Source organism: Jaculus jaculus, chromosome 1 (genome assembly GCF_020740685.1).
Source record: "Jaculus jaculus isolate mJacJac1 chromosome 1, mJacJac1.mat.Y.cur, whole genome shotgun sequence".
Classification (NCBI taxonomy): Eukaryota; Metazoa; Chordata; class Mammalia; order Rodentia; family Dipodidae; genus Jaculus; species Jaculus jaculus.
The window spans coordinates 217,396,198-217,417,734 of NC_059102.1; the positions used below are offsets into that span (position 1 = coordinate 217,396,198).

Below are 21,537 nucleotides of genomic sequence, written 5' to 3' on the forward strand. Positions count from 1 at the left end.
CATCTATCTGGAAAAGAGAAGCAGATTCTCCAACGGAGAGTAAGTTAGCACCCAGAAAATTGAGATAACACTTACTTTTTTGATAGACAGTTTGATAGGTGTAGGCCCTCTTATACCCCGTGATTGATGGTAGCTTGATATTGTAGAGTGGGCTTGTGTTTGGGTATGGTTCTGACTTGTTTCCCAGCTCCAGCTAAGGGTCTAGTACCACTGAGTGGATCAGTTAGCCAAATCAAGAGCAATTGATTCCTCACCATGGCTGTGTACCACTATTGCACTTGTGTGGGCATCACATCTGGTTATTTGTTGCTAATTAGGTTAAATAATGTGTTGCTTGGACAGATCTTGGTCATTTCCCCCAGTCGCCTATGAGGCGCCTTCTGGCACTAGATACGCTGACTGTCTGGGGACTGACGCTCTCCTGGCTTCCAGCCATGTCATTCCATTTTACGCGTCAGCTGTGTATGGAGTCTTCAGCAATAGGGTCTTATCACTGGCCTTTGGTGGGTCATCAATTACTCTTACAGAAGTCTGTCATTGTTTTGGGAAACCTTGTAGGTTTCTCTGATCAAAAGCTCATTGTGGATGGTAGGACCAAGCTGGAAGTGGGGGTTTCAGGTCAGTGTCCACTAAGAAATTGAGGAAAAAGATAACTAATATACAAGAGTTAGAGAGGAGAGAGATAGAGAGGAGAGGGGGAGAGGGAGGGAGGGAAGATGTAGGAGATTTAGGTCAGTCTTGATCCTACCCTCTCCAGTGTCTTGTGGTTCAGGTGTTTCCTGTAAGGGTCTAGTGAAGGTTCAGCCATTTGGTCTGTCTTTTAGGAAGTAGAATTTTATGGTACCATTGCCGTTTGGGTCCGGATTACTGTTTTCCACCCTTTGATTCCCTCCCTGCCCTCCCATCCATCTTATTGTCTAGTCCATGAGGTGCTTGCTGGGTATGCAAGGCATCTTGGGCAGATTCAGGTGAGGTGTTGCAGATGAGTGAGACTATGTGTCGATTTATTTTCTGTGATTTGGGAAAGTTCGCTGAGAATGATCTGTTCCAGGTTCAACCATTTTTCCTCAAATTTCTTTATGTCATTTTTTTCTTACTGCTGTATAGAATTCCATTGTGTAGATATACCACATCTTTGTTATCCATTCTTCTAATGATGGACATCTGGGTTGATTCCAGCTTTTAGCTATTACGAATTGAGCTGCTACAAACATGGTTGAGCAAATCTCTCTGGCTTTTGGTTTGAAGGTTTTAGGGTACATGGCCAGTAATGGTATAACTGGGTCTGTTGGTATTTCTATAGTCAGCTTTTTCAGGAGTCTCCATATTGCTTTCCAAAGTGGTTGTACCATCCTGCATTCCCACCAACAGTGAATGAGTGTCCCTGCTTCTCCACATCCTCGCCAGCATTTATTTTCATTTGAACTTTTGATGTTGGCCATCCTTATTGGGGTAAGGTGGAATCTCATAGTTGTTTTAATTTGCATTTCTCTGATGATTAGGGATGATGAACATTTTCTTAGGTGTGTGTTTGCCATTTGTATCTCTTCCTCTGTGAATTGCCTGTTTAACTCTGTGCCCCATTTTGTGAGTGGGGTATTTGTCTTCTTATTGTTTAGATTTTTGAGTTCTTTGTAAATTCTAGAGATAAGGCCTCTATCAGTTGGATAACCTGCAAATATTTTCTCCCATTCTGTGGGTATTCTATTGGCTTTGCTTATTATATGCTTGTCTGTAAAGAAACTCTTCAGCTTCATATGATCCCAATGGTTGAGTGACTGTTTAAAAACTTGAGCCACTGGGGTTTTATTCAGGAAGTCTTTTTCCATTCCTATATCATGGAAGGTACTTCCTAAATTATCTTCCAGTAGTTTTCGAGTTTCTAGTCTTAGGTTGAGGTCTTTGATCCATTTGGATTTGAGTGTTGTGCATGGTGAAATGTGTGGATCAAGTTTTAGTTTCCTGCATGTGGTTATCCAGTTTGTCCAGCACCATTTGTTGAAGATGCTATCTTTTTTCCAGTCTATATTGTTTGGGCCTTTGTCGAATATCAAGTAGCTATAGTTGCTTGGCCCAAAATCCGGGTCCTCAAGTCTATTCCATTGGTCTATACTCCTGTTTTTATGCCAGTACCATGCTGTTTTTATTACTATGGCTTTGTAGTATAACTTTATATCGGGTATGGTGATGAACCAGAGGTATTTCTTTTGCCGAGGATATGTTTGGATATGCGAGGCCTTCTGCCTTTCCATATGAAATTTGAGATCATTTTTTCTATGTCTGTGAAGAACACTGTAGGGATTTTAATTGGAATTGCGTTAAATCTATATATTGCCTTTGGTAGGATTGTCATCTTCACAATGTTAATTCTGCCTATCCAGGAGCATGGGAGGTCTTTCCATCTTTTCAGGTGCTCCTCAATTTCTTTTTTAAGACTTTTTATATTTTTGTTGTATAGATCTTTTACTTCCTTGGTTAACGTTATTCCAAGGTATTATTATTTTTTTTGTTGCTATTGAAAATGGGACTATGTCCTTTATTTCTTTTTCTGTGTCTTTGTCATTTGCATACAGAAATGCTTCCGATTTTTGTGCATTGATTTTGTATCCTGCTACTTTGCTATAGGAGTTAATCACCTTCAGGAGTTTTGGGATGGAGTCTCTCGGGTCTCTTACATATACAATCATGTCATCAGCGAATAGTGCTAACTTAACTTCTTCCTTTCCAAATTGTATCCCCTTTATTTCCTTCTCCTGCCTTATTGCTTGGGCTAGGACTTCCAGAACTATATTGAAAAGCAGAGGTGAGAGAGGACATCCCTGTCTTGTTTCTGATCTCAATGGGAATTCCTCCAGTCTCTCTCCATTAAGTATTATTTGGGCCTTTGGAGCTTTGTATATTGCCTTTATTATATTAAGAAGTGAACCGGCCATGCCGATTCTCTCCAATGTTTTGATCATGAAGTGATGTTGTATCTTGTCGAAGGCCTTTTCTGCATCTATCGAAATGATCATGTGATTTTTATGTTTAAGCTTGTTTGTGTGGTGTATTACATTGACATATTTTCGTATGTTGAACCACCCTTGTGTTCCTGGGATAAATCCCACTTGGTCAAGGTGGATAATGCTTTTTATGTGTTGTTGGATTCGGTTTGCGAGAATTTTGTTGAGGATCTTTGCATCTATGTTCATTAGGGAAATAGGCCGATAGTTTTCTTTTCTTGTGGCATCTCTGCCTGGTTTTGGGTTAGGGTGATACTAGCTTCATAGAAGGAGTTTGGTAGTTTTCCCTGTTTTTCAATTGTGTGGCACAGTTTTAGGAAGATTGGTTTGAGTTCTTCCCTGAAGGTTTGATAAAATTCGGCTGGGAATCCATCTGGTCCTGGACTCTTCTTTTTTGGGAGGTTTTTTATTACTTTTCAATCTCCATGAGCGTGATGGGTTCATTGAGGTGGTTGATCTGCTCTGAGTTTAGCTTTGGTAGATGATATGCATCCAGGAATTTATCCATCACCTCCACATTTTCCAGTTTTGTGGAGTAGAGGTTTTTGAAATAAGTCCTGATGATTCTGCCGATTTCACTGATGTTTGTTGTGATCTCTCCTTTTTCATTTTGAATTTTGTTAATTTGGAGTCTCTCTTTCTTTTGCTTGATCAAATTGGCCAGAGGTTTGTCAATCTTGTTTATTTTTTCAAAGAACCAGCTCTTTGTTTTGTCAATTGCCTTAATTGTTTCCTTGGTTTCCAATTCATTAATTTCTGCTCTGATTTTAATTATTTCTTTCCTTCTGGAGCTCTTTGGGTTGGATTTTTCTTGTTTTTCCAATGCCTTTAGGTGGATGGTTAGGCTATTGATTTGGGATCTTTCTGTCTTTTTTATGAAGGCATTGAGTGCTATGAATTTTCCCCTGAGGACTGCCTTCATTGTGTCCCACAAGTTTTGGTATGATGTGTTGTCATTGTCATTCAATTCCAGGAATTTTGCAATTTCATTTTTTATTTCATCCACTATCCATTTATTGTTCAAGAGCGTGCTATTCAGTTTCCAGTTGCCGTTGGGGCTCTTGTTGGTTTTTTTGTTGTTGATTTCTAGGACTATAGCATTATGATCTGATATCATGCAGTGAATTATGTCAATTTTCCTAAATATGTGGAGGCTATCTTTGTGACTCAGTATATGGTCTATTTTAGAGAATGTTCCATGGGCTGCTGAGAAGAATGTGTAGTCTGTGGATTTGGGATGGAAAGTTCTGTAGATGTCTGTTAGGTCTAAGTGCTCTATGGTTTTGTTGAGCTCTCTTACTTCCCTGTTGAGCTTCTGTTTGGATGATCTGTCTATTACTGATAATGGTGTGTTGAAGTCCCCAGCTATGATGGTGTTGGTGGTTATTTCTGTTTTATTGTCAAGTAGGTTTTGTTTTATGAACTGCGGTGCCCCTGTGTTTGGTGCATACAGATTTATGATTGTAATATCCTCTTGATGGATTGTTCCCTTTACAAGTAGGAAGTAACCTTCTTTGTCTTTTTTGATTGTTTTTGGTTTGAAGTCAACTTTATCTGATATTAATATAGCTACACCTGCTTGTTTCTTATTCCCATTTGCTTGGAATATTGTTTTCCACCCTTTCACCCTGAGGAGGTTTCTGTCTTTAGTGGTAAGGTGGGTTTCTTGAAGGCAGCAGATTGAGGGGTCTAATTTTTTGATCCACCCTGTTAGCCTGTGTCTCTTGATGGGTGAATTAAGGCCATTAATGTTTAGGGTGATGACTGTGAGATTTGATTTGATCCCTGTCATTTTGTGGTGGTAGAGGTGTGTTGGCATTTTCATGGAATTTAATTTTTTTTTTTTCTATCTACTCTGGGTTTGGTTGCTGTGATCTTCTTCTTGTAGGCATTTGTGTTTGGTTATTTGTTTCTTCTCTGTGGAGAATTTCCTGGAGTACTTTCTGTAGGTTTGGTTTTGTGTTCATATAATTGTAAAGCTGAGTTTTGTCATGGAAAGTTTTCCTTTCACCATCTGTTGTAAGGGAGACTTTTGCCGGGTAGAGTAGTTTGGGTTGACAGCCATAGTTTCTTAGAGTTTGGAGAGTATCATTCCAGGCCCTTCTAGCTATCAGGGTTTCCATTGAGAAGTCTGAAGTTATTCTGATGGGGTTTCCTTTGAAAGTGGTGTGCTGTTTTTCCCTAGCTGCTTTTAGGATTTTTTCCTTGGTGTCAATGTTTAGAGGCTTAATGATAATATGCCTTGGGGAGTTTCTCCTTTGGTCTAGTCGGTTAGGAGTTCTGTTTGCTTCTTGAATCTTGATGGGCCTTTCTTTTAAGAGACAGGGGAAGTTTTCTTCAATTATTGTGTTAAATAAGTTCTCCATGCCTTTGGTCTGAAATTCTTCTCCTTCTGGTATTCCAATGATTCTGATATTAGGACATTTAAGTGTATCCCACAATTCTCTCATGTTCTGTTCACAGGAACTTTTGAACTTACTGAAATTTTTGGACTCTCGAACTGTTTCTTCCATCCTGTCTTCCAGATCAGAATTTCTATCTTCCACTTCGCTGACTCTATTCTTGAGAGCCTCTAGTGAGTTTTGGACTTGTTCAAGTAATTAATTAATTACTTGCATTTTCTACTACTTTCCTATGTATCACTTCCATCACTTTGTCCAGTTCCCTTTTTGTCTCATTTTCTGATTTTCTTGCTGATTCTTGGAAATCATCCTTGCATTTCTTTATGTTTTCATTTAGTGTGGCCAGCTGATTTTTAAGGTCCTCTTTTTTTTCACTCTCCCTCAACTCTCTTAGCTCTCTTTGAATTCCTTCCAGTGTGTTATCATATTCCTCTAGCTTAGTGATGATAGCATCCATACGATTATCTATCCTTTGTAGCTTTCCTGTCAGTTCTAGCAGTAGTTTGGTCAGGGTTGCATTGTTCATTGCTTCCACTTGATGTTCTGATCCTAAACACTCTTCTATGTTTTGGTTAGTTGTGATCCTTGTTGGACTGGGTGATCTGTCTGGATTTTCTTCCATTTTATTTTTCGTGTTATTTCTTTTGTACTGTGGTCTACCCATGTCAGTGTATGGGCAGGTATGTGGGTTGAGCAGCCTGGGATCTAGCTTAATGCGAATCCAAGGCAGCCTGGGGCAGTTGTAAGCAGCCTGAGTTTTTGCTCAGTCTTGCTAAAGCCGCCTACCTATAGCCTGGCAGGGGCACCAAAGTTGCCTGAATTCTCACCTAGTAATGCACCTAAGCTACCTGCCTTTGAGCTTGAAAGGGGAGTGAGGTAGCAAGCCCTGAAGGTGCCTAGATTATGGCTGGGTACACTGGGGTCTGTAAACAGTCTATGCTCTTCCGCCTCAGGGGAGTGGGGGCTGGGTGGCGATGTACAGGTAGGGGATGGCAGCTGTGCTGGCGCTAGTGACTCAGTGTGGACTTATGTGGCTCTTGCTGTGGGGTGGGCCCGCTGCACGTGTAATCATAGTCCAGAGGTAGATGATGTGGGTACGGAATCAGGACACAGTAGAAGCTGACCGGCGGCAAGTGATGTGAACACAGCAGCAGGGGATATGGCAGCCACCTATTCACGGCAGGGGTCGCCCCACAGGCCTGCGAACCGAGCACCACGTGGCTGGTCTACTCGCAGGATCAGAGAACAAGGGCGAGGTAGGAGGTCTCAGCTTGAGTGCAACAGGCTGGCAGCCGTGACTGGTGGGTGCCCAATCAGAGCACAGCCATGCGGGATGTGCAGAGGGTGCGTGGGCGGGTTGGGCAGAAGGGGGTGCGGTTTGCGATAATGTGTATGGAGCGAGTGGGGCAGGCGGCGGGTGTGGTCGGGGTGCGCCGGGGCACCAGGCAATCAGGGTGGGGTGTGCGGGAGGTGGCAGGGCTCAGGGGGCGTGGGGTGGGGTGCCTGGAGGGGCGGGGGCCGTGGGGCTCTCTGATCTGTTAGGGGGCGAGGGGTGCGCTGTTGGTGCGGGGGGGGGTGGTGCGCATGCAGAGGGGGTGTGCAGGGCGTGGCAGGGTGCAGGGCCCCTGGGGGGCACGGGAGGGAGCGTGGGGCACGTGCGGTAGTCACGGGGTGCACAGGGGGGTGCGGAGGAGCTTGCGGGAGGCGCAGGGGGCTAGGGGCACAGGGTACGTGGGGGGTGTGCGGGGTGCGCAGGGGGGTGCAGGGTGCGTGTGGGGGGAGGGGGCGCGGGGCACACTGGGGTGCGGGATGCCAAGGGACACCGCAGGGTGCTCTGGACGCACGGGGGCACGGGGCTTGTGGGGGGGTTGAGGGGGTCACGCGTGGGGCGCGGGACGTGGAGGGGGGGTGGGGTACGCTGAGGCATTCAGGGGTGCAGGATGTGTGGGGGTGGGGCACAGGGGGCACGGGCATGCCTGGGCACGCAGGGGCGCACTTGGGACTACGGGGGCACCCGGGCTGCGTGCGGCAGGGGGACGAGGGGCGTGTGGGGTGGGGGGGCGGGAGGCGCCGGGGCGGGGCGCGGGGGGGGCAGGGAGCGCTTCAGGGCGCACAGGGCTCAGGGCGAGGATGCTCTGGGGCGCGGGGCGCAGGTGCAGAGCGCGTGGGGAGGGTGGACGGCTAGGAGCGCGGGGCGCTCAGTTGGGTGCGGGGGGGGGGGCGCAGGACACTGCGGGAAGCCTGCGGGGTGCTCTGGACTCGCGGGGGGGGGGGGTCGCGCGGGGGAGGGGGTCAAGGGTGTCCCAGGTCTTGCAGGGTGTGTGGAGCACACTGAGGTAAGATGGAGCGTGGGACGCTGGGGGACGCTGCAGGACACCGCGGGGCACTCTGGACGCACGGCGGGGGTGGGGCGCACGGGGGGGCGGGGGCTCGAGGAGCGCGGGGGTGGTGCATGGCGGTCTAGGGGCACGCGGGGGGCGCGGGGCTCACCTGGGCGCCCGGGGTGCGGGACGCTCAGGGGTGCTTGGAGCAGGACTGCGTTGTGTGGGTAGTGAGCATTGGGCGTGCGGGGGGAGGCGGGGGCGGGGGCAGGGCGCACGTGGGGGGGGGCTCGTGGCACGTGGGGGTGGGGCGCTGGGGTCTCGGGGCGCACGGGGGCGCAGGGGTTTGGGGCACACCTGGGCGCCTGGGGTGTGGGGCGCTTGGGGCGCGCCTGCTGAGTGTGGATAGGGAGAGTGGGGCGCGCGCGGGGTGGGGCTCGCGGGGGGGGGGTGTCTGGAGGCGCACAGGGGTGGGGCGCGGGGGTCTGGGGCACGCAGGGGGCGTGGGGGCGCCAGGCAGGCCTGGTCGCCCGGGGCGCGGGAAGCTTCAGTTCGCTAGGGCTGCGCCTCTGCATGTGGATAGGGAGCGTGGGGCGTGCTGGGGGGGAGGGGTATGCTTGGGGGGGCCTGGGGGTGCGCGGGCGTGGGGCACAGGGGTTGTGGGGTGCGCGCGGGCCGCTGGAGCGCGTGGGGCTTGGTGCGCACGGGGCGCTGGGCCGCTGAGGCGCCGGGCCGCACCCAATGTGGGGATTCGCGAGGGCGGGGTGGCGGGCCGTGGGTCGCGGGGGTGTGTGCTTCCCTCTTTTACCCCGATCTGTGCCCTCCCTCTTCAAAAAGTTCCGAGTTTCCCTTGAATACTTACCTTTTTTTCCCCTTGTTGTTTGTAGAGCAGCTAGGCGGTCGCCATCTTGACCGGAAGTCCTTTTCACTAAATTTTGTCAGTTATTTCCCAAGGACACCTAACTATATCTTTCTGCTTTCCCATGTGCAGACAGTGTGTGTAATGAGCACTGACTAAGCAGCTGGGAAAGCAGACAAAGTAGGCAAGGCATCAAGGCAACAGAAGCTGTAAAAAAGCTCTAGCCAGGAGCCTGGGTCTAAGTTCCCTGTGTGGTCAGTGTGTGGGCAGGTGAAGCAGTCTGAAGTGAGCAGGCCAGATCCATTTCTGCCCCCTACCACCACTTGGGTCTGAGTTCCCTGCATGGACAGTGTGAGAGCAGGAGCAGTGGTATGGAATGAGTAGGCAGGACCCATTTCTGGTCCCCTCCCACAGCCCAGGTCTGAGTTCCCTGCCTGGTCAGTGTTTAGGCTCCTCCCAACTCCCCAGTCTAGGTTGTCTGCACTGGTCCATGTTCTGGAAGGTTCAGCATGAAGCAGGCCAGGTCCCTGTTCCCTTACTGCTCTGAGTTCCCTGGTCCTGGTAGGTCCCATTATGCATTGCTCAGGGAGGCCTGACTCCTGTGTGAGCTGTGGGATCAGGTTTTTTGCTCTGGTATCTTGACTGGACACTAAGTGCCAACATTCCTGTTCACCTGAGTCAGAGGGTAAATAGGTCAAGGGGCACAAACTTGATTCCTTCTAAATAAAATAAAGAGTCTTCCTGAAATGGGTAAACAACAATGCAAAAAAGACAATGAAAGTCAGAAAACTGAAAGATCCCCACCAAAGATGCCTAGTCCTACTAAGGAAGCCTCCAATGAAATCATAGAGAAATCAACAGAAATTCATTCCCAAAATGAAAACACAATAACCAATGAGACCCTGAGTAAAAAAAAAAAAAAAAAAAAAAAAAAAAAAATCGCTGATCTTGAAGCAAACTACCAAAGAACCAACAATCATGTCAATGAAATTAAACAGAATCATCTCCTACAGTGTTCAGCTTTTGACAACAGGCTTAACTTGATGGAAGAAAATGTGAGAACCTTCCAAAGAGATATGAATAAACAGAAAGTAAGTCAAGAAACAGACTTCAACAACCAGTTGATTAAACTTAGTGAAAACTTGATCAAATGCAAGAATGAACTGCAAGAAGCATCAAGAAAATCAGAATTCGAATTGAAAGCATACCTCAAAAAAAGGACATTATACAAAATAACACAGCGGAAAACAAAAATCGGATAGAATTTATGAAAAGGTCTCTAGAACCACTCACCAACAGACTTCCTCATGTGGAAGACAGAACCTCAGCCCTGGAAGATAGGACAGAAGAAAATGATAGGGAGGCCAAGAACTTTGCTAAGTTCAAAAAATCAAGTGAAGGGGAAAGTGCAGGGTGGAGGAAGAGGGTATTAACATGGAATATTTTTTATAATCATGAAAAATGTTAATAAAAACTGGAAAAAGATAAAAAAATAAAAATTAAAATTAAATAATCAAGTGAACAGAATATGAGGGAACTGTGGGACTCTCTAAAACTAACAAACATCTGGATCATGGACATACCAGCAGGAGAGGAAATCCAGACCGGAGGCATAGAAAATATACGCAGCAAAATTATTGAAGAAAATTTTCTGAATCTTGCAAAACAGAGGCCCATCCAAATATAAGAAACCCATAGAACACCAAACAGACAGGACCAAAGAGACTCTCCAAGACACATCATAGTTAAAACCCTTAACAATGAAAACAAATAGAGAATGTTAAAAGCAGCAAGAGAGAAATAATTCAACACACAAAAGCAATCCCATTAGAATAACATCAGATTTCTCAATGGAAACCCTAAAAGCCAGGAGGGCCTGGAATGGAACACTTCAAATTCTAAAAAACCATGGCTTCCAACCCAAGCTACTTTACCAGCAAAAGTATCCCTCATAATGCATGGTGAAAGAAAAACTTTTCAGGAATAAAAAAGTAAACTCTATAATTATATGAACACAAAGCAAAACCTACAGAGAATACTTGAGGGTATATTCCTCACAGAGCAGCCAAACAACCAATCTGAAAAGCCAACAATAAGATCACAATAACCAAAACAGACCAGGATCAAAACAGTACATAACACAACTAAGCACCCAACCCCATAAAACACCTCATTATTGCAGGTATTAATTCAAACTTCACAGTAATAACCTTAAATATTAATGGTCTTAACTCAACCATCAAAAGACACAGGCTGTCAGAATGGATCAAAAGACTGGACCCTTCTGTTGGCTGTCTTCAAGAAACCCACCTCACCACTAAAGATACACACCTCCTCAGTGTGAAAGGTTGGAAAATCATATTCCAAAGTAATGGTAATAAAAAACAAGTGGGTGTTGCTATACTACCATCTGATAAAATAGATTTCAAACCAAATGTAATAAAAAAGGACAAACTAGGTCACTTCTTACTCATGAAGGGAATGATCCAACATGAGCACATCACAATCATATATATATATATGCCCCAAACACAGGGGTATCACAGTTTATGAAACAAAATCTACTCAACAATAAAACAGAAATAAACACCAACACCATCATAGCTGGAGACTTCAATACTCCACTATCATCAAGAGACAGCTCATCCAAGCAGAAAATCAACAGGGAAATAATAGAGCTCAACACATCATAGATCAGCTAGATCTAAAGGATATCTAGAGAACTTTCCACCCCAACTCTACAGAATACACATTTTTCTCAGCAGCCCACAGAACCTTCTCCAAAATTGATCATATATTAGGCCATAAAGCATGCCTCCATAAAGTCAGTAAAATTTAAGTAACTTCCTGTACCATGTCAGATCACAATGCTTTAAAGTTAGAAATTAACAAGAGACACATCAAGAATGCCACCAACTCCTGGAGACTAAACAACATACTTTTAAACAATGAATGGGTTGTGGAATAAACAAAAAAAAATTGTAAAATTCCTAGATATAAATGATAATGAAAACACAACCTACTAAAACTTATGGGATTCAATGAAGGCAGCCATAAGGGGAAAATCATAGCCCTAAATGCCTTCATTACAAAGACAGAGAGAACACAAATCAGTAACCTTACTGTTCACCTAAAGGCACTGGAAAACCAAGAAGTATCCAACCCAAAGAGCTCCAGATGGAAAGAAATAATCAAGATTACAGTAGAAATTATTGAATTGGAAACTAGGAAAAAAATTTAAAGTCAATGAAACAAAGAACTGGTTCTTTTTAAAAAATAAACAAGATTGACAAAACCCCTGGCCAAAGTGATCAAGCACAAAAAAAGGAAGTCTCAAATTATCAAAATCAGAAATGTAAAAGGAGAGATCACTACAGACATCAATATAATTGGAAGAATCATCAAGGAATGCTTCCAAAACCTCTACTCCACAAAAGTAAATAACCTGGAAGAAATGGACAAATTCCTAGATACATATTACTACCACTAAACTCAGAGCAGATTAATCTCTTAAACAAACCTATGACATCCATGGAGATTGCAAAGGTAATCAAAAACTTCCCCAAAAAGAAAAGTCCAGGACTGGATGGCTAAATTCTACCAAATCTTCATAGAAGAACTGAAAGCAATGTTTCTCAAACTATTTTGCATAACTGGAGACCAGGGAATACCGCCTGACTCCTTTTATGAAGGTAGCATCACCCTCATACGAAAACCAGACAAAGATGCAACAAGGAAAGAAAATTATCAGCCTATATCCCTAATGAACTTAGATGCAAAGATCCTGAACACAATCCTTGCAAACCAAATTCAACAACACATCAAAAGTATTATCCACCTTGATCAAGTAGGCTTCATCCCAGCGATGCAGGGATGGTTTAACATATGGAAATCAGTCAATGTAGTACACCACATAAATAAAATAAATCGTAAGAAACACATTATCATCTTAATTGATGCAGAGAAGGCTATATATAAAGCTCCTAGAGTCCAAATAAGTCTTAATTGGGGAAACTTCAAGGAGTTTCAACTGAGATTGGGAACAATACAGGGTGCCTACTCTCACCACTGCTCTTCAACATAGTATTAGAAGTACTAGCCCAAGCAACAAGACAGGAGAAAGAAATAAAAGGGATTCAAATTGGAAAGGAAGAAGTTAAGTTAGTCCTATTTGCAGATGACATGATCCTATATATAAGTGACCTGAATGTCTCCATACTAAAACTTCTAAAGGTGAGAAATTCCTTCAGCAAAGTGGCAGGATACAAAATCAATGCACAAAAATCAGTATATACAAAGGACAAATATACAGAGACTGCCCCATTTTCAATAACAACAAAAAATTAAATACCTTGAAATAATACTAACAAGTTTGTCAAGCTCCATATGTCCATTCAGAGATTTTGCTCAACAATGGTTATAACTGCTCAATTCATAACAGCTAAACACTGGACTCAACCCAAATGCCCATCATTGGATGGATGGATAACCAATTGGATGATATATCTACATGATGAAATTCTACTCATCAGTAAGAAAAAATGACAAGTTTGAAAGAACTATATAATGAAAACATAAAAACAATCAAGAAACAAAAAGAGGAGGACTTAAGAAGATGGAAGGACCTCCCATGTTCCTGGATAGGTAGAATTAATATTGTGAAAATGGCAATTCTGCCAAAAGCAATATACAGATTTAATGGACTACCAATAAAAATAACAGCATCATTCTTCACTAACACTGAAAAAATGATCTCAAAATTCATATGGAATATCAGGAGGCCTCAGATATCCAAGAATATCCTCAGCAAAAGCAACACCTCTGGTGGTATCACCATACCTGATTTAGAGATATATTACAAAGCCATATTCACAAAACAACATGGTACTGGAATAAAAACAGAAGCATAGACCAATGGGACAGAATTGAAGACACAGAATTTAGGGCAAGCAACTATAGCTACTTAATCTATGACAAAGATGCCAATAACATAGGCTGGAGAACACACATCATCTTCAACAAATGGTGTTGGACAACTTGGATGACCATATGTATAAAAAATGAAATTAGACCCATTCGTTTCACCATATACAAAAATCAAGTCCAAATGGATTAAAGACCTCAATATAAGACCTGAAACACTTCAAGTACTGGAAGAAAAAAAAAAGGAAGCATGCTTCACAATGTAGGACTGGGAAAAGACTTCCTGAACAAAACTCAAGTAGCCAAGGAAATTAAACAAGTACTCAACCAATAAGATCTCATGAGGCTAAAAAGCTTTTTTTTACTGACAAGCATACCATAAGCAGTGCCAAAAGATTACCCAGTAAGTGGGAGAAAATCTTTTCCAGTTATAACACTGACAGAAGCCAGATATCTAGAATCTACAAAGAACTCAAAAAACTAAACAATTAAAAAAAAAAATCAAACAACCCACTCCATAAGTGGGGCAGGGACCTAAATAGGGAGTTCTCAGAGGAAGAATTACAAATGGCTCACACACACTTGAGAAAATGTTCAACATCCCTAACCATTAAGGAAATGCAAATTAAAACAACTATGAGATTCCACCTTACCCCAGTAAGGATAGCAAACATTAAAAAAATCAAATGAAAACAAATGTTGGTGAGGATGTAGAGAAGGAGGAACACTCATTCACTGTTGGTGGGCATGTAAGCTAGTATGACTGCTACTACTATGGAAATCGATATGGAGACTCATGAAAAGGATGAATATAGAGTTACCAAAAGGCCCTGTTATTACCTTACTGGGCATTTACCCTAAAAGCTCCACATCTCAGTTCAGAGATATTTGCTCAACAATGGTTATAGCTGCTCAATTCATAACAGCTAAACACTGGACTCAACCCAAATGCCCATCATTGGATGGATGGATAACCAATTGGATGGTCTATCTACATGATGAATTTCTACTCATCAGTAAGAAAAAATGACACATTGAAATTTGTAGAAAATGGTCAAACATGGAACAGATCATTTAAAGTGAACTCATGCAATCACAGAAACACAATCATCGCATGATCTCACTTTTCTGCAGTTCCTAACCTGGATCAGCCCAAATTGCTGACATAACTGATTAGCATCTTGAGGTTCAGACAATAGGGAGGGCAGGGCTTGGGGGAAGAGAAAAGGTGGGGGGTACAAAATCTGAACCCAAACTGGTACCATAGAATCTTATATCCTGGTAATCAGACTAAAAGGTGGAACCCTCAAGCAAGCCTTAAAGGGACCTGGAGAGAGTGAGATGAAACCTAACCTCAAATTTCTCCTGTTTCTCATTATTCTCTGGATTTTGCATTTTTTCCCTTGGCACTGGCCTATAATTCCCTGTACCAGGATGTGGTCTACACCCACAATGAGCTGTTGATCAGAGAGATCTACTAGGTATCCCAAGACAAATAAGACAGACTTAATGGTAAGAACCTACTGCTGAAGACACCAGTCACTGTTGGCACAGACCATGAAGAGTCCTGACTGGAATCCAGAGAGAATCAGTTTTCAGATAATTAGCCAATCTAGTGCTGTAAGGTGCTACATGAGCTACCAGAAGAAAGTGGCCAATATGCTCACACAAGTGCATTAGTGGCACACAGCCATGGCGGTAACCAACTGCTCTTGGATTGGCTAACAGATATTCTCAGTGGAAAGGTAACCAATCATATATGGAACTTGGAAATAAGTCAGAATCATATCCAGATAATGATTCTGCTTTCCATTGTCAAGCTCCCACTAACCTTACACTATAAAAGTGTCTAAGCCCTTATAATTCTCTCTAAATTAATACTGGTTATCCCATTTAACTGGAGATGACTTCACTCTCCACTGGAGAATCTGCTTCTCTTTTACAGATGGGAGCTGGACTTGAGGAGATAAACAACCCAGTGCACTACACCCCTGCCCCAGCTGAAACCACAGAGGAATTAGGAAAATGAGATAGAATATTACACTCTCAATTAAGCTGATATCATCACAAGGGGGATGTAGAAAAATACTGAGGACACTCAGCACCTACCAAACCAGAGATCCAGATGCTCCTAAGTGTCCATCACTGAAGTTGACTTAAAATGTTCCCAGCATAGCTCAGGGAATCTTGCAGAAGAGGGGACGGAAAGATTGTTAGAGCCACAAGTTGGGACATTTTGCACAGAGACATTGCCTCCCCCTATAACTGACTGTTGCCCCATAACACATGACACACAATACCCATGGGGTTGTCTTGCATCCCCAATGAGGAAGACCTCTTCAGCAAAGGGGCAGGAATTAGGGAAAGGGTGGTACCAACATGTGATGTTTACATGCAAAATATGTCCATATCTAATAATAAAAAATAAAATAGGGCTGGAGAGATGGCTTAGCAGTTAAGTGCTTGCCTGTGAAGCCTAAGGACCCCAGTTCAAGGCTTGAGTCCCCAGGACCCACATTAGCCAGATGCATAAGGGGGCACACGCGTCTGGAGTTCGTTTGCAGTGGCTGGAGGCCCTGGCACGACCATTCTCTCTCTCTCTCTCTCTCTCTCTCTATCTGCCTCTTTCTCTCTGTCTGTCACTCTCAAATAGATAAATAAAAATATTTTTAAAAATAAAATAAGATATAACAAAATAAAAAGCTCTAGCCAGCTCATGTCCTGAGGGAAAAAAAATGTATTGTAAGATTTACAAAAATAGTATCTCCTGGCACATTGTTATTTAAGCTCCCATCAGCAGACAGCACACACACACACACAAACACACACACACACACACACACACACAATTTTTTTGGCTTCCATGGCAATGACAGGGAACTTCTTATATGATTTTGGAGTAGTTATGGTAGTGAGTAAGAATTAAAATGTGGTGAAAGCTTTGATTACAGTACTGGGAGCCCTTTCCAGAAAATTCATTCAGAGTACTTGAGGTTGACAGACCTTGGTGGATCTTACCCAGCCCTTGCTTCCTCCAGAAATGCTTTTGATTGATAAGGCTATATGACTTTTTTCAAAGCTTCTGGGAGTTTGGTTTGGACCATGCTACTCTGTACCTGCTTCATCATGAATGCTGTCCCAAATGGGTTAAAACCATTTAAAATTAATTTGGAGGATACCTGACTCAGCATGTTAACATTTCTTTCAGAGACTCTTAAGTTTAAGCAACACCTACTCATGTTTCAGAGTTCTCCTCTATGAATAGGGGCATTGTGTTCACAGCCTAAGCAGGCAAATACCTAGGCAGGTCTGGGGCTCCAGCAGGTCCTATGTGTAGCATCTGATTCTTGTTACTGGATATTTTACTTGATATATAATCAATGCTTCAGACCTCTTGATAACAAAAAGAAAAGATCCAATAGATAGGGTCTTGGAGTGATGTGTGGGCAGACCTACTGAGACAAAGGGCTGCCCAAGCTGAAATCACGAATGGACTTAGGGGAATACTGCCAATGTCTTAGTCCTGGATGAAGAAGCCCCTGGGTGTCTTTAAGAGGAAGTGCTTCCAGGTGTGCCCAGCAGGAATCCACATCAGTGAGGTCATCCTGAGCATGTTACAAATGCTTGCAACAGCACAGTTACCCCAGCAGTCAAGAATCCCATGTGGATGATAAACCAAAAGGAACCAGATTTCTTCTCATTCTGTTATAATTATCTGGGACTCTGGATAAGTCACATAATCTTCCTAGTCCTGAGTTCTTGCTGAATGAGAGGATTTAACAGATAGGACCCTGAGGTCAATTTTGCATTAGTAAGTGTCAGATGCGTGTGGGGATGTTCTAGGTGTTGGGAATCTAGTAGTTCAGATTTTCTTTTTTGTGGGATGTAGAATTTGGATTTGAACATATGGCCTACATATGTAAGGAAAGCACACTACCACTGGGCTATAGTACCAGCCCCTGGTAGTGAAGCTTCATGGAGGCTTTCAATAGAACACAGGAGTGGAGGGAAAGGTAACTGGAAGGGGCGATCCATGAGACTTTACAGCCCTCATCCCTGTTATGACTATGCAGATCTACTTTGATCTATTTCATACATTTCAAGAAAGTTGTCTTCCATTTGTCCTACTGGATGCTGATGGTTTATGACAAAGAATCTGGTTTGAGGAAAGTGAGGGGCAGTAGCTGAAATCCCCATGTCTATAGATGTGGTGGTTGAGAAACCCACAGAGTTTGCCTAAGGTGCCTCTAGGCCTTGTTCTCTTCTTCTAGATATTGCACACAAAACCTTCAAATACTGTATTCTTTAGTCACTCACTAACAGTCCATGTACTCAGCCTGGTAATACTCTCTATCCCCCTGCCAGCCCAAACTAAAGAAAACATTCATTAAGTTGGATCATTCTTCACTTTTGCCCCTGCCTAATTGTGAACTTGGACAGCCCCTTTTTCTCTCTGGGCATCTATTTTTCCATTTGTAAATTAGATGGCTTGCAAGATAGCCTATTACTGAGTCTATCAAAGAGGGCCTATGTAGTGACATGAAGGATTAGGCATGTGAAACAATTAGGACCTTAGCAAAGATACCAGGTTTGCACTCTTGGCTTTAATAGCTCTTGGAAAATGCTACTTGGCTGCCTTGTCTAGTCTGAAATTTTCCAAAGCATATCATCTGTATGTAAGTGATGAATTATCTAAACTTTTCAAACATGATATTCTTTCTCTGTGCAAAATAACTATTTTACCCTAGGCTAGTCCATTCTTAACTCTGTCCAGTGAGACTTAATCAGGAGGTAGGAAGCAGTAAGCTGTGTCAACAAAGAAGGAGGTCTCTGGCTAAGATGGTGACCACCTATGTGTTATTCAGAGACCTCAAAACCCAGCAAGGAATTTTCTAAAATCAACTGGTAGGTAATACACCCTGGAAGATACATAAGAAATTAAGAATCACAGTTAGATATTGTGGAGGCAGCTGTATAGATGACAGGCAAAGATGGGACAGAGATACAGAGATGTCTTGATACCTACCTTTTATTTGCTTGTTTAGACAAGATCTTGCTATGTACCCAAGGTTGGTCTTATACAATCCTTCTTCCTCAGTCTCCCAAGTACTGGGATTATAGTCATGCATCATTGCATCCAGAATACTTATCTTTTTGAACAATATCAATTATCTATTTGAAGTATTAAATTAAAAATTGTTGCTGCTACTGCTGGTACCATAGAGGACAGTAGCCTGTGAGGTTCATCACTGACAATGCAGCAATGATGTTACTAGCTAGGCAGACATTAATCATCAGAAGGACAAAGTTATCATTGTCGGATTGGATAATGCAGGAAAAGCTACCATTTTTCCCCAGTTTTCAATGAATGAAGTTGTCCATACATCTCCTATAATCAGATGTAAGGTAGAAGAGATAGTGATTAATAATACATGCTTCCTAATGTGGGATCTTGGTGGCCAAGAATCTCATCGTTCTTCCTTGAATATTTACTATACTAACATGGAGTTTGTAATAGTTTTGTGGACAGTGCATACAGAGAAAGGACTTTTGTGTCTATGGAAGAACTCTACAAAATATTAGCCCATGAAGACCTAAAGAAAACTCGATTGTTGATTTTTGCTAATAATATGTCAAAGAGTACATGACTATAGTAGAAATCTCCCAGTTTTGGAAGCCCACTTCTATTAAAGATCACCAGTGGCGTATCCAGGCATGCCATGCTCTTACTGGAGAAAGATTATACCAAGGATTTGAATGGATAATGTCATGATGTAAAGTCAGATGTTCTCTGTTGACCTCTTCTTACAGATTGGTATAAACAAAGTGCTGTACTTTATTTAAAAGCTGCAAAAAATAATGGCTTAGATTCATGGTTTCTAGAAGAAGAAAACTTAAGACTACTTATTTGGAAACAAATTCCAATTATCTTTATCATATATTTCTTCCAAAATCCATTAAAGCTGTGATTAACATTGTTTCATAACAAATCCTTTCAGGACATGGCAAAGCCTGTGGTAAGTACAAGAGGAAAGAAAGATGTTTTGAACATTAGAGTTTTATTGTCAGCATACCCCCTCCCAGGTTGAATGTTCCTTTGTGTTTTAGTCAGTCAAAATACAAATCAATACAGAAAAAAATGTATCTACATCTGATGAAAATTTTCATGTACAGTTAAAGAAGCAGATATTTTTATTTAACACTGATTAATCCCCCACTACTTGTGATTTAGAGAACAATCTTCATATTAAAATATTTTAAACATGTTTCCCAGCCTAGTGTCCATAAGCTAAGTTCTGTAATTTGATTTTTCCCAGTCTGCATTGCAGGCTGATAAACAGCAGTCACTCAGGGCTCAGGACACCCATGACTCACATTTTACTATCATTCTTCTTTGAACACTACCACTGCACAGGCTAGTCTACTGCCTCTGTGAAGAGCAAGATTAAAGATGATTTATGAGGCCCCCCACCTCATGTACAAACTCAAAAGTACTTCTGGCCCCTAGGTGGGTCCGTTGAACTACCCCTGTAGGCCAGGCCAAGCCATTCCACTTAATAATCTACCCTACTGTTGGTCTATAATCCTCCAAGGGCATCAGTAGAAAGTAGGCAATCTGTGCATCTGGACACCCAGAGTTTTCTTTGAAGGGACATCTGATTACTATTTGTTGGGCTTTCTTTCCTTGCTCAATGCCAGTAACTGGGCATCTATTTGACCCCAAAGAGGAAGGATGACATCTTTCTACTAGGCTCTAAGGTTTTTATTCCATCTCTTCCTGTTCATACTATATGTCCTTCTCACCCCTAGCCAAAAGGAACATCATATTCAGCCTATCATCTGGACTTCTGAGGGCCCTGAGCCTTTACTGGCTTTTGCTGGACTTTGTAGGAAGACCTGATTTCAGGGTTCAGTTACTCCCAGCCTGGCCCTTTCCCTTGCACATTTACCTCCTGGGCTTGCCCCTAACCATGAAATCCTTCTCTGTACATTTTATTATCCTTTTAGCATACATTTACTTGTGTAGGGTATAATACCAAAACCATGTGAATAATGTTGGGGATGTGCAACAAAATCTACCCTATTCATATCTAAAATATCTCCCAAAGATAAACAGAATCCCAAAACTTACAAAAAAAAAAAAAAAGCAGAAAAGGTTTTAGAAGAGCTGGTGAATGTCTCATTGAGCAGAACACTGAGGCCTTCAGTTCAGGTCCAAGAGCTAACTGAGGGTATGACCATACCAAGTATGGTGTCTAAATTGGGTTGGGCCTCCTCTATGATCAGGAGTGGAAGCCTAGGAATATATTCCTAGTTCCTCTAGATGTTAAGTGATCGCTTTTCTTAAAGTCCCAGTATTACTCTATGCACTCACCCATGGCTAGCATTCTCTGGGCTGCTATTACTTCTTTTCTTCATCCCATGAATATCCCCTCCCTCACAGAAGAGTGTATGTGATTAAATAAAAATAAGATTGAAAGCAGTAGGTGTGGATATATTTCATTGAATATAAGGCCAGAAGGAAGTGGAACCCTTCAGAAGGTTGACTATGGTAACTGGGCTCAGCTATCTTCCCTATTTCCTTATGCTATGGATAATAATTAAAGGCTGGCTATAATTTTGCTTGCTTCTTGTGTAATCTATTCAAGTTCTGATGGAACAGATAAGAAATTCACATTACAAAGAATTTACTCTCAGCATGTGCAAACGTGTTAGAACATCTAACAAAAAATAAAGGAATCAAGTGAAAATAAATGTGTTTTCAGTTACCCAGTTCCCAGCTACAGGTTTGACTGCTCTTTGCAACTGCTTGGTCAGCTGGAGTGTCCTGAAAATGAATGTCAGTGGACATCAGATTAATTCCTAACCTTAAAATAAGGGAAATGGCAGGGTCCTGTTGCGGGTCAGAAGTGAAAGCCCTAGTGGAATGGAATATGATGGCCTCTCCACTTTCCTTTTACACCCTTGCCTTTTTCACTCTTATTGGAGGCCTCCCCAGTCTCTCAATCCTTCCCTTTGCATTGCTTCTA

The 21,537-nt window shown here is 42.8% G+C and overlaps 1 protein-coding gene and 1 pseudogene across 1 annotated transcript in view; both read left to right on the forward strand.

Moving 5' to 3' along the window:
- Positions 1–21,537, forward strand: part of Enpp6 (ectonucleotide pyrophosphatase/phosphodiesterase 6) — a 158,209-nt gene that overhangs the window by 10,109 nt on the left and 126,563 nt on the right. The gene's annotated exons all lie outside the window — the stretch shown is intronic.
- LOC105944619 lies at positions 18,803–19,328 on the forward strand (annotated as a pseudogene).